General features: G+C 43.1%; 1 protein-coding gene across 11 annotated transcripts in view; it reads left to right on the forward strand.

Moving 5' to 3' along the window:
* The window catches only part of PTPRM (protein tyrosine phosphatase receptor type M), an 801,682-nt gene that overhangs the window by 733,185 nt on the left and 53,959 nt on the right, over positions 1 to 14,538 (forward strand). The gene's annotated exons all lie outside the window — the stretch shown is intronic.

Genomic DNA, 14,538 nt, shown 5'->3' on the forward strand with positions numbered 1-14,538 from the left:
TCTGGGGCCTGCGACATCATGGGCCCTTTCAAAGCAAAGACACTGCTCTCAGGCCCAATTCACCCAAAACGGAACAAATATTTCTGTGAACGTACCAAGTGTCTGGCTCAGACAGGGTTGGAAATACAGCGCTGACCTTAGGAACTACATAGTGCTGGTGTATGTGTAAACAGCCAGCACTAAGTTGTGGTTTTGCCATAAGACCAGGTCTGGGAACTACTGTAGGCTATTTCTCTCCCTCGCCCGTACTCCACAGTAGGTGGAAAAATGAGACCCAGTGCAGAACTGCTGTTATTTTCCTGACTCTGGTGATCAGATTCCTTGATCACGCACCGACACAGTTTTGAACAAGTTCGCAGCAGACAGTTTGGACCTTTCTGGCCATTGCAAGTTACTTTTGTGCCTTGCCTTCTTACTCAAGAGGATGCTTCTGGAAATTTTCTCTTCAGTGCCCCATGCTGCCATTGAAAATTCGAGATTGCCTACACTGTGTGATACCTAGGGAATCAACTTACCTCTATTTTATTCATTTATTAGATTTATTCTCTTTTTTCTTAAATAAAAGCAGATCCCACTTGTATACTAAGAAAGGCTTAATTAAAGAATACAGAGACTAATGAAAGCTTTTATTTCTCCTGCAGTGGCCCCTGAAGCATGTGAATGTAGGTTTTTCCCTTTGCTTTATTTCTCCTTGACAGAAGGCAGCCAGGTCCTTTGGGTCACCAAACCCCTCCATTCTGAAAGCCACCATTCTTCTTTTTTTCTCCTTGATTGCCTTCTCTCTGGTCCCCTCTTTACAGCATGACAAGTACTCAAGATGAGTTTGTGAGGGTTCTCTTTAGAGACAGGCCTGATGAATGCTCGGTGACTTAGCCAGCAAGAGGCTCTTGTGGTGTGAACATCTGTCATGTGGCTCCCTTCTGAGGCTCCAAACACTTTTTCGTGGCCTCTTCCCAGCTCTTCAAGCAATATTGCCATACAACCCCTCCCAGGGATCAAGGACCAAAGGTCTCTGCGGAGGGGAGCAGATTATTGCCACACGCTGCCTATCAACCCTTTCATTCTTTTCTGTATAAGGGTTTCTCTTTGGAGGCCTGATCTTTACCCCTGTCCCTCAAATCTGATTTGTCTGCCTTTATCACTTCCGCTCTCCACATCAGGAATAATAGCAGCCTTTGCCTTCCCATTCACAGTGGTACCACTGCACGCTGAAAATGTTTACATAACTGCCAGGAAGGCCTGATTCTAGAGGAGAGCTGAATATAGGCCACAAAGAGCAAAATCCAAATAATGGTTCATTTAGGTAGATGGGGTTTCAAGAAATGCTTTGAAACATTTCAGTTCTAAGTACAAGTCATGCTAAGGATCACCCCGTTGTTGGTTTTATTCAGAGGGCCACGATCAAATCTTTGAAACTGGGGTCCACAAATTCCTCCCACATACAAACATTATTTTTATGTCAGTAACTAAGATGAGACTTTCTTCCCCTCCAAGCGGCAATAGAGAAGAGAGGCTAATGAGAGTGGATTCCAGAGTTAGACTGTTAAGGCTCAGATACCAGATCTGCTAGCAGCTGCTCAATAAATATTAGCTGCAATTCTCATCATTATCATCATGTGGATTCCAAAAGACACATTTTCAGTGACACATAGGCAGTTCGGACTTTAATGCTGGTATAGTGTATACCCATACAGTTTTCATAAAAATTAATAATTCTGCACCTATTCACACTTCCTTCCAGAGGGACATATCAAAGGGAACCACTTACTCTTTCACCAGTGTCCTGCATCCTCCTCAAAGTGCAAAGATTATCATCATTTTGAAACAAAGGACAGGTGCCTGGGTGGCTCAGCAGGTTAAGCCTCTGCCTTCAACTCAGGTCATGATCTCAGGGTCCTGGGATTGAGCCCTGCATTGGGCTCTCTGCTCAGCAGGGAGCCTGCTTCCCCCTCTCTCTCTGCCTGCCTCTCTGCCTACTTGTGCTCTCTCTGTCAGATAAATAAATAAAATCTTTAAAAAAAAATTTATAAAAAGAAAAAAAATGAAGGACAGACATGGGTTGGGAAGATGATAAACTATATCATAAGCTTGGAGAAACGTATTTTCCCTCTGCTTTTGAAGTCTTGTAGAAATTGAGCAGCTCTGATAGCAGCAAAGGACACCAGTCTTGGTGTTCTGAAGGCTTCCCTGAAGCACACATAGAGTCAGATCACATGGAAGGGAAAACCGCTAATTCCAAAGGCCAGACACGTTTTTTTGTATAACAGGGTTTGTCCAAACCAATTTCTGAGATAAGAATACACAAGGATAGTTTAGAGAGGAGCTTTGGAAGGCTAAGAAATAACAAATGGGGCTGAGAAATGATCTTGTGGAAAAGAGAATAATAATGGCAGACGAGCAGTGGGGGGAATAAAAGGAAAGATGTGCACTCTTGGGCTCCTTCTTCAACCTGTGTTGGGTAGGGAGGTGCTAGGTAGGCAGGCCCCGTCTTCTGCTTGGCTAGAGGTTGACCAGATGCCTACAAGTGGTCAGTTACAATCTGCACCAAAGAGATTGTAGACAGTGTGGAGCTGAACCAAAAGGAATTCCTGCAGACCACTTCTGAGATCCATCTCACACAGCAGAGTTCTAGGAAATGCACATGTCTCCCAAGCGTTGCGTGTCAGTTGAGGAAGAGGACCTCAGGGTCAATAGTTCATCTGTGCATAAAGAGTTTAGAGTAAAAAGAACAATAGTTCTTTTTAAAATCATATAACAGTATCATGGTTGTGTTCTTTAAAAAATATGGAGATACCCAGTGACATATTTATATGCAGGCAAAAAAATGTAGACACTTCACTGGTGAGTAATCGTGCCTATGTTTTTGAGTGAAGGTGACACCTACCCTGACCCACACCGAAAGCCTCACGCTCACCAGGGGAAAGCAAACAGGGTATTAAAGTTTTTCACCAATAATTTATTAACAAGTTTCCAAAACAAATTTCCTGGCAACACAATCAGATCACCTTATTCTACTTCGTATGACACATAGAAAGATTTTTTTCTAAGTTTCCTTAACAGAACATTTATATCACTTCCAAAAACTTTTTAGTTTTGAGTTTGGTGCCAACATTTTCATAGATAAAAATATGTTGGTGTTCCTCTTTTTAACAAAACCCACAATTGTAATTTAGGCCATCGTATGTCATATGTGGTATGGGAGCCATCATAGTTATTCTTTGAATGGCTTTATTTTTTAATCTTTATTTGGGATTTTATCACTACGCTAATGTATCTAAATGGCTAAAGGTATGTATGTGTTTGTGTGTCAGAAATCATTTATTTAAAGACTCCCAAGGGTGATCTTACAGATTTTTTTTTAAGATTTTATTTATTTATTTGACAGAGATCACAAGTAGGCAGAGAGGCAGGCAGAGAGAGAGGAGGAAGCAGGCTCCCCCCAAGCAAAGAGCCCGATGCGGGACTCGATCCCGGGACCCTGAGATCATGACCCGAGCCGAAGGCAGAGGCTTTAACCCACTGAGCCACCCAGGCACCCCTAATCTTATAGATTTTTATTTTTAAGTGCTTTATTTTCGTTAATTTTAACACATGTAGCTTTTGTTTAAGGAAAAAGAAAACTTCTAAAAATATAATGACAAACTTTGTTCTCAAAGCCACTATTTTCATTTATTTCCTTGTTTAAAGGTCTTAAAATTCCTGGTAGGGGAAAGGAAGAATATACTCAGAATACTTGACTCATTTTGTTTCCAGTTTACTTTTTTATTTTTTATTTTTTTCCCAGTTTACTTTTTTAAAAAATGTGCTTCTTCATTTATTTTTGCTGTGACTTGAGACAGAGTTAAGAATGGTGTGGAAAGGCAGGAAGTTTATCCTAACAAAAATGAACTAGGGAAAACCACAGTAAAAACGATGAGGGTATATAAAAATTTACAACAGAAAAGAAAGGAATTACAATAATGACTAATCGAGGTAAAATGAACTCACATTGGAACTAAAGTACTAAACAGTATGAATGTGAAAAATGGGAAGGGAGAAACTAGAATTTTAAAATACCAAGTGCCTTATATTTCTTAGGCAGAAAATGGGTATTGATTAAATGTATTTTTATTAAGACATAGCCAAGAGTATCTAGTATATTATTCTTTTATCGTTTTTGTTTTTAAATATTTTATAACTATTTTAATCGAATAAGTGAATAAGACAAAAGGCACGTTATGAACCAAAACAGAGACAATGTCTGAAGGGTTATGACTCATGCCATAGACAGAGGCTTCCCGGGCTATCTGAGAATCTGCATGCAGCCTGTCTATTAGTGTTTGGTTTGTACCAATTTTCTCTTAATTAAATCTGACATGACCTTTTGGTGTCCAATCAGGATTGCATATGTTCTAGTAATGTACCTGGAAACCAACATTCCATGAAACTAATCATCTAGGGAGAGCCACGAATATTTGCACAGTCGACGTTGGCACGCTCTCTCATTTCGATCTGAAAGGACAATTTTAGGGAAGGGTATGAGTCAAGTGTAAACATCAACATGTGGATTATGTGTTTGAGGGGAAATGTTACTAATGGGAATGGCAGGAAGTGTATGCCTGGTTTTCAGTTATAAGAAGAACACACACCTGTGAGCCAATTTAGAACAGACGGGGTAATTGGCAAGTAGCTTCTACCCTGAGTGGGCCAGGCATAGGGAAAAGACTCACAGTGGGAAAGCCTACTCAAGAGTAAGAAAGGGTTTATCTTTGTGTGTGAACCACTGAAATTATTAGCTGAAAACACTATTTAATGTCCTTATTTAAGTCATCATTTTTGACACTACTTCTTAAAAGGTCTATTTTATTATAGCTCCAATGCCTATTTTCTCTTTTATTGTCACTAAATGAAAATTCCAGTAGACTGGTGAACATTCTGAACCCTGTAATTCTGGACGTGGAGGGTGCTTCACGTAAGATCTATCCTTAGAAATCCTATTTTAACATGCTTCTAGTTATATTTCTGAATTTAAGTTAAATATTCTCGTGTTTTCCCCCATCATAGAAAAATCCTCGGCGTTTGCTCCTAATTCCTTAGCTGATTTATATTGTTTCTTTTAAATGGTAATTTCTGGGGGGCGAGGGGAAGGATATTCTTAGCAATTCAGGAAAATGAGCAAATCACATCTTGTGCACCCAGCCATCTCAACTTCAGTTTCCACTTTCTGCAGCTGATACCAAAAATTATTCATAAAAATTCCATGCTTTAACATAAGTAGCCTCAGGGAAGAGCAAATGCACCTATCAAATAAGTGTTGTTAAGGTTTATTAATGCAGAAGCTGAGTGTTTTCTGTGTCACCATTATCACTTTTGTGACACACGAGGCAAATTCAGTCCATGAAACGTGGTGGCATATTTTACCTTTTACATTTCACTGCCGCACAAATGAAAAGCTACTAAATGTAAAATTATAGACGTGTTATAGAACTATCATATTGAGAAATCACATAAAGTTTTGTAATAAAAACTTACTCAGAAACCACTGAAGGGACATCTGACGCTCTGAATGTTGAATGACTGACTTCATGATACTTATTCTAGATTATTGCCAGCAGTAATAATAACAATAATGGAACAAAAATTTAGGACCTTTTTATTTATGAGCAAGAGCTTTAAAATAAATGCATAAATCCTAGGCTCATCTTTTTCCATATCCGAATTCCACCTTCAGTGGTCTTCAGTGCTAATGGATTGAACTGGATGCTGAAGGACTTGACCAAGCCCAAGCCCAAGCCCAGGCCAGTGCCCAGCGCAAGGACTCCTGCAGCTACTTTGCCCGTAGGGTCCCCGCCCCTTCCATCTGTACTTCCACCGTTCAGCGTGTACCGCACACCAAGTACAGCCCCTCTTCCCACATCTGGGGCCAGTCCCGTCTCAGTTGGAGGACCGACGTTCACTCACAAGCCTCACCCCCACCCAGTCTGCGGAGGTCATTCTGAAATCTAGAAAATGCAGCTGGATTGCCCTGGGTTGTCATCCCAGCTTCAAGGGCATTTATTCTCCCAAACCTGTTTCTCATCTTAAGATGGAAATTTACACCCTTGAGGTGGTGAACAGATGAGATAGTCAACAGAAATCACATCTAGCCCAAGGGGCTCATCCCTGTGCCTCATTTAATTGTTCACCCTCCTTGTCATCCCCCTTACCATGTCCCCCTTCCAGCCCAGGGCCTTGCTGGGCTCCTTTGCACTAGGGACAGCAAGAGTCTGGCTCAGTTTTATCCAAAACTCCCTCCAAGGGCAGCCTCAGTCTCCTCCGTCTGATTCAAATGTGAGCCTCGTCTCTGCACCGGGTGACCTTGAGTATACCAGCTGGGCGAGGCTACCTGGAGGGCTGTCACCCTGCACACCACTGCTCTGACCTTCGAACCCCCATCTTCTGTGTGCGCTCCACCTGGAGCCACGCTGCCACTATCTCGGCATCCCAGCCATTGCCACGCTGCCTGGACATTTCCACTGCTGGTCTCTGCCAGCCACCTGCATGCCCGGGGAGCCATCCTTGGAATATTTGAACATTTTTAAATATGTCTAGAGTAAAATATTCCAAAATATCCCCTCTATTAATCGATATAGAGCCTCATCACTTTATTTACCCTTTTTTAGTCTTCATATTCAGCAAATTCCTGTTTCTTGGAGTTTTGGATCAATACATAAAACAGGTCCCTCCACTACAGACACACAGCCATCCGAATCCCACAGGAGAGCTCTGCGACTCCCTCTGCACTCAGCCTGTGGGTAGCTACACTCCGCTTTCCAGCCCACTGGGCCCACTTATGAAAAGGAGATAGATAATATTAAATATTTTCCGAGATAAAATGAGGATTGATATAATTAGAATAAATATTTTATGATATGTGATAAATATATTTTCACTACTTTACGGATTACAGCATATCTAACCTGAAAGGAAACATGTAAAACTTTGAGCCATGGGTTTCATCCAGAAAAATTTGGTGGTCCAGCAAAACATTCCACTTCCATTTGAAAAAATAGGCAGGGATACCTGGGTGGGTCAGTCGGTAAAGCATCCGACTCTCAATTTCAGCTCAGGTCATGGTCTCAGGGTTGTGAGATCGAGCCCCACGGTGGGCTTGGTGCTCAGCGTGGAGCCTGCTTAAGATTCTCTCTCTCCCTCTTCCCCTCCCCCCCCCAAAAAAAGAGTAAGACTTACTGGCCGCCACTGCTTTAAGTGTTCTGATTCAGAGCATCCTAACATGAACCAAAATACCCCGGTCTCTAATATCAAGTACAGGTTTGAATGGCATTATTTAAGAAATAAAATTTTCCCATTATTTAAAATATATGTACCCCATTTCTAACATCAGATTTTTCATAACAGAACTTTGTTTCAGATAAGGAAGGCACAAAGCCGTGTGTTTTCAGTCAATTGCTTTGTTTCAGACTTGTAAGTTGTATACCTGAGCAGAGCCCCATTGTAGTATTTGAGATGGGTGAAGGTTTGGTTAAGTGCAAGAAAGACCGCTGTGCATGGTGGCTCCTTCTCAGGGAGGTCAGTTTGGTAACATCCACGTAGAATTAAATATCTAAAAATGAATCCTTTTAAAAATTAATCCTGTGCCCCATAGAGAATCTCCATGCGTCTCCAGAGGCGTACATAGCTCAGTTTGAAGTTCAAGTATCTTAGGACACTTACCTTACTGCCCTTTAAGTGAGAGTGTGATATATTCCCGAATTCTCTCTACCTTATATAAGTGGAAGCCTCTTGAAAGTAGGGACGTGTTTCTGTCACTCACCTTGGCATCCTTTCTACACCTTGAGGAGCGCCTGACACAGAGCAAGCCGAATGCTCACCTTAGATGCAGAATTCACACTCAGATCTCCACCAGGGCCCAGCAAGGGGGTATGAATGAGGGAAGCAAGCTAGGTGTAGAACCACTGGGCACAGAGAAACCGTGACCTGAATGGGTAGGTCCACACTCATGGACCACCAAGGAAGAGGTTCATTAAAAACACACCATCATCACCGCTGATGGTAAATAAAGAAACAGGGAGCCATGGCTCCGGTCTTGGAACACCTGCCTGACGAGGTCATCTTCAGTGGACCAAGCTGAGATAGCAGGACTTGCAGGCTGGAACGGACATCTGCTTAGGAGGAGGCTGATAGCAGCTGGAGGAGGGCTTCTACTCTGGAAGTGCTCCCAAGTCGGGGCAGCTCAGGACGCAGGAGAGGTTGGGTGGTGGAGAAAGAGGGCTGGGGCTGGCCATGCTTGTCAAGCAGTTGGATTTGATTGGCCCCATGGTAGGTTTCAAGGCAGGAGTCAACCTGATTTAAAAAAAAAAAAAAGAAAGAAAGAAAGAGGGAAAAAACAGAAAAGAAAAACACACATGTTTAAGGAGGTAGTCTCAGGTAGTTGACATGGGTTTTTTTCTGTTATCTTCTTGCCAGGTTAAGATGACTGGGCGCGCACACACAGACAGACAGACAGACAGACACACACACACACACACACACACTCCTGTCAACTACAACCCTTCTGAGTTGCTTTTGACATTGGCATGGAGGCAGCATCACATGGCGGGGTAGACCTCAAAGGTCAGCTCTACAATCCACTAGCCATGTGCCTTCCGACGATGTGCCAAACTTCCTCAGCCTCCCGTCCTCTCAGTAAAATGTGGGAGAACCATAGTGCTCATTATATAGGATTGCAATTTTTTAGCTGAATAAGATAAGATATATAACATACTTCATATGGGTCCTGGGCAATATAGACAGTCCCCCAAAGAAGTTAGATATTTTTCTATTTACGATGGATAGCGATTTGAATGTGTCCTACCTTTCTTCCCTTCAAAAAACTCTAATATGCCACTGGGAGCTTAAGGACCTTGACCTCTCAGCGGCTCTAGTTAACACAGAAAACACACCGTATAGAAATGAGAATGTGAAAAGAAGAGATACAAGTCTTCTATCAAGATTTGAAATGATGATTTTAAATATCTCTCACTTCCCATGAACTAGAGAACTCATCTGAACACAATAGAGCCCATCCTTGAATGGCTTTCACTTATGCTTTTCATTGCCTTTTTTTTTCCCCCCATTGCGCTCTAGTCCTCCCTGACCTTTCTTGTTGTTGCTGTTCCTTCCAGGCGTGGTGGTGGTCAGAATGGCCCCTGCATACATTTTCTTCTCAGCAGAGGTCCGTGTAAGCCAACTATTGTGAGGGAAATGGAATGTATTATTGGTCTGATACTGAAATTTCAAGACCTTGCATTTTAAATACTTTAGTCTCACAAGGGGATGACTGCTGAGAATAACCTTCTTGCCTATTGCGGGAACATCTGTAAGGAACAGCCAAAGTAGTCTCTGGCTCCCACCTAGCCACAAACTGCAGAAATCAGACAGCAGGGCTGTGGGTCACCGCGGCTTTAGGTCATTGTGGCTGTGGGTCACTATGGCTGTGGGTCACTGCCGTTGGTCCCTGGAGCAAGGGAGGTTTTTCAGAGTCCATTGTCTGCTGTTACAGATTCCTCGTCTCGGGAGTTGTTTGTCCAGCCTGGGAGCAATCCCCAGTGACCTGTTACTGTCCTCATGGTAATGGCGTTTGCCACACCAGCTTTTGGGAGACTGACATCAGAGGCAGAGGAACACTGAACTCCCCAAATCTCATCCCTGTGAGGGCATGGGTGCCAGGGGTAACGGCCTTGCATCCCAGGCATGTGTCTTTAGGCTTCGAGTGGCCAGGGTCTCTCAGATCCCACCAGGAACTGCCAAAATCAAAAGGAGTGGCCATTGGGATCCTCAAAGACTACCCTGCCCTGGCCTCTGGCACGCTTCTTTGATTTTGTTAGACCTAGATCTCTGAGTCATAATGTATCCGTGTCTCAGGAAATAATTTGAAATATGTTATTCAGTATAATTTGACTAATTTCAAAGAGAAAAGAAAAACAGGATTGACCAATGTTGGCCCTAAAAACCTTAAATTGGGGTGCCTTCCTTTTTCTTTTTCAAACAAGATTTGAATAAGCATTGTTGAAAATATCTTGCATCATTAGTCCAGAAGACAAGACTCTCTAGAGCCTGCCCCTGGGCAGTTTTCTCGGTGAACTGCAACTGTGACCAGGTCAGGGAGAAAGTCACACGGTGTGTCAGCAAGGGCTACTCTCAAATATGGAGGCACAGTACCCCGCGCAGGGGGGTGGTGGGGGGAGTGTGGGAAGGGCAGAAGAGACGAGGAAGACCACAGCAAATCCGCACCAAGGGAGATGGGGACTCAGGCCCCTTGCCTTGCGTGGTGGTTTTTTTTCTTTTTTTCCCTCTGGGATCAGCTTAGAATAATCTTTGCATTCAAATTCATTTTCAGATCTTAACCCAAGCTGTTTTAGTTCTTCTGGATAACTGTCCTAATTTTAGCATTGAAAAGAACAAAGACCCAATTCATTTTTCTATCCCAGTCTTTTCATTTTTTGTCTAACTTTTCTATCCTAATTGTTTTTTTAGTCTATTCCAATCTTTTTTTTTATGTCAGCAGACAAGAAAATTATCAAGACTGCCATTTATATCATCAACCAAGTGAGCCCCTGATGCTTATAAATGCCCTTTGTTTTCAAGATAACCCATATGTAGTTAGGTAAACATTAAAAACTACAGCAAAGGGGCACCTGGGTGGCTCAGTGGGTTAAGCCGCTGCCTTCGGCTCAGGTCATGATCTCAGGGTCTTGGGATCGAGTCCCGCATCCGGCTCTCTGCTCAGCAGGGAGCCTGCTCCCTCCTCTCTCTCCGCCTGCCTCTCTCTCTACTTGTGATCTCTCTCTGTCAAATAAATAAATAAAATCTTTAAAAAAAAAAAAAAAACTACAGCAAAAACAGCTCGGTCATCTTAACTGCCTCAGCTCCTTGGCCAGCTGGTGTAGCGTGTTCCTCGCCATTCAATGCGTGAAGTTCCTTCTAAGTCAGAGAGAAATGGGATTCCTGGATTCAAATTGCTGGTATATAAAGTTAGACTAGTCAGTAGATTCAAAACAAACAAAACTTGGGTTTTCTGCGTTACATCTGCATATGAGACCTCCTGAGAGGATGGAAGGTGGAGTCAGATGTTCGCGATGCTCTGTGGGTGTGGGGTTCTGATATGCAGACATACCCAGACTTCACCTCACCCCAGCCCAATTAAAGTAGTGTTTTGGGTTAGGATCTCAGAATTTTTATTTTATTTTATTTTATTTAAATTCAATTAAGTAACATTAGTGTATTATTAGTTTCAGAGGTACAGGCCTGTGATTCATCAGTCTCATATAATACCCAGTGCTCATTACATCACATGCCCTCCTTAATGTCCATCACCCAGTTACCCCATCCCACCACCCACCTCCCCTCCAGCAACCCTCAGTTTGTTTCCTAGAGTTAAGAGTCTCTTACGGTTTGTCCACCTCTCTGATTTAATCTTATTTTATCTTTCCCTCCCTTCTCCTATGATCCTCTGTTTTGTCTCTTAAATTCCACATACAAGTGAAATCAGATGGTGTTTGTCTTTCTCTGACTGACTTATTTCGCTTAGCATATGCAAGCTGGTACAGCCACTCTGGAAAAGAGTTAAAAATATTGATACAGCCCAGGAATTGCACTACTAGGTATTTACCCAAAGGATACAAACATAGTGATTCAGGGGCCTCTGGGTGGCTCAGTCAGTTAAGTGGCTGCCTTTGGCTCAGGTTGTGATCCCAGGGTCCTGGGATCGACCCCCATATCGGGCTCCCTGCTCAGTGGAGAGCCTGCTTCTCCCTCTCTCTCTGCCTGTTGCTCTGCCTACTTGTGTTCTCTCTATCTCTCTGTCAAATAAATGGATAAAATCTTAAAAAAAAAATAGTGATTCAAAGGGGCACCTGCACCTCAATGTTTATAGCAGCAATGTCCACACTAGCCAAACTATGGAAAGAGCCCAGATAGCCATTGACAGATGAATGGCTAAAGAAGATGTGGTGTATACATACAATGGACTATTACTCATCCATCAAAAAGAATGCTATCTTGCCATTTGCAGCGATGTGGGTGGAACAAGGGGATCTCAGAACTTTTTAAAAAGCTACACAATAATTGTAACATGCGACCAGACTTGAGAACCATGGCCCTTGGTAGAGAACAGCTGCTGGAGGCCAGGATGGCATTCTGGTTACCTAGGGAAATAAGCTGAGCTGAGATACAGCCTCGAGTCCAAGAAACAGAGGAGCAACTTACTTAATGGTTGGAAGCAGTTCCGTCATAGCGCTCTGAGGCCTGCATGATGGTCACAGTCATTCTGAAGAGACCCTTGCAAAAGATGTCCCCCCTTCAATGAATTGGCAAGTAGTAAAACCAACGTGCTTTCCAGCTTCTACTGATAATCTCCAAAATATCCATCGAGGAGGGGATTTATTCAAATATGATATATTAATATTATTTAATACTTAGACATATTTTAATAATAAATAATACAGTTTATAAGTAGACATACAAACTAATTCATTTATTCATTGAGCTCCTGCCATGTCCCAGGTAGTCTATAAGGTGCCACAGAAAGCATAGTAAACTGTAACAACTGTGTTTTCCGCTAGGGAAAACTGAAATGAAGTAAACACAAGGGAGTCTAAAACTCAGAAAGTGTAAGTGAGCTGCTGGTGGGAACTTGCCCGGAGCCTGGAATGTCTCTAGGGTCACTCCTGTCAGGCACTAAAGGGAGAAGTATCTTCTCTTCCTCAGGCACACGCCTTCCATGATCCTGGAGCATCTAATTCATCCCCTGTAGCCATTGTCATCAGAACTGTTTCTGGAACTTTCAGAGTAGGTGGCACAGGTCTCTGGATCTAGTGAAGGAAGCAGAAAGTGTCTGGGCCACCCCTTTGTTTGGGGGTTATGCTGGGAAGACTATCTGTTTACACAAAGATAGACTCGGGGCATTTTTTTTTTCTTGTGAGTAAGTGACAGGCTGTTCCGTACACAGTGAATGTTCCTATCCACAAGCTAGAAAGGTAGTGATGGAGAAGATCCAATGTTTACCTGTCCCCTCTGTAACCTTCAGTTGAAGTCATTGAGATTTTCAGCCTATACATCAGGAGAATGGCACAAACACACCAAGGGACATGGGCTGAAATGGCAGACCCAGCTTCATGAGAGGTGGCATGCAGGGTCCCATAAAGAGACGAGCGGCAGAGAGATCAGGAGGTGGAGTCAGTTTTCTTGGGAAAGGTGAGAGTGGGATCAGAGCAGCAAGGAGGAACGATAGAAGCTTCCATTGTGGACAGAAGGGAAGGAGGTTCTGACGGTAAAGCAGGAAAAGAAGAATTACACAAGAACCAGCGGATAATTGGTCAAGAGGAACGGAAGGTGACTGAAGGGGGCCCCTGGGTATGCCACCGTTGCTCGGCGTCCAAACCTTAGCCGAGGAGGGACCGCTCATAAATACCTTTAAACACACCTTGTGTTTGTTCTAATGCTCCACTGTTTACAAAACGCCTGAGTATGCGTTAACTCCAGGGATCCTCAGAATAACCCTGAGAAAGGTTATTGAGATCAGTATGTAGATAAAGCAAGATGGTGACACTGAAGCTCACAGTGGCTGTCTTGTCCAAAATCACACAGCCAGTTAGGAGGCAGAGGCGCATCTCAAACCCAAATATCGGAGCTTCAAATCCAGTCATCTGCAATGCCAAGATCCTATGGTATGATCGGGTCCTGGTCCGGGCATGTGCCTGAACAGCCGTGTGATTTCACACATACCATGAGATTCTCGTACCTTTGAAGTTATACTCCTCTCATTTCCTTGCATTTCTGCTTGTCTTTTTTTTTTTTTTAAGATTTAATTTACTTATTTGAGAGAGAATGAGTGAGAGAGAGCATGAGAGAGGAGAAGGTCAGAGGGAGAAGCAGACTCCCCAAGGAGCTGGGAGCCCGATGCAGGTCTCGATCCCGGAAGTCCGGGATCATGACCTGAGCCGAAGGCAGTCGCCTAACCAACTGAACCACCCAGGCGCCCCATTTCTGCTTGTCTTATAAAGACTTCTACTGTGACACCTACACTCTCAAATATGCACGAACATAAGGTAGAGATTAGGATTTTTACAAATCTGGATTCAAAGAAATTTTGTATCCCAACTTCCTGTACCTAGTACCTATAGAAGTAGCATTTTGTGATGCCTCTCTCCCCTTTTTCTTCCGAGTCCATAAGAATGGCTTTTGAATGCTCAATCCCAAGAGCTGAGCCCAAGCTGCTGATCATGTTCAGGGACAGGAAATACAGCTGCTTAAAAGTCTAACTTCTCAGACTATGGACTCTGAAAAACGATCTGAGAATTTTGAAGGGGTGGGGGGTGGGAGGTTGGGGGCACCAGGTGGTGGGTATTGTAGAGGGCACGGATTGCATGGAGCACTGGGTGTGGTGCAAAAATAATGAATACTGTTATGCTGAAAAAAAAAAAAAGTCTAACTTCTCTCTCACTTTTGAAAGTTAGGTGGAAAAAAAAGTGGAGGGGAGGTTAATCTGACAGATAGCACAGAAAAAGAAAAATATTAGAA

The sequence above is a fragment of the Lutra lutra genome, chromosome 12 (genome assembly GCF_902655055.1).
Source record: "Lutra lutra chromosome 12, mLutLut1.2, whole genome shotgun sequence".
NCBI classification, from domain to species: Eukaryota; Metazoa; Chordata; class Mammalia; order Carnivora; family Mustelidae; genus Lutra; species Lutra lutra.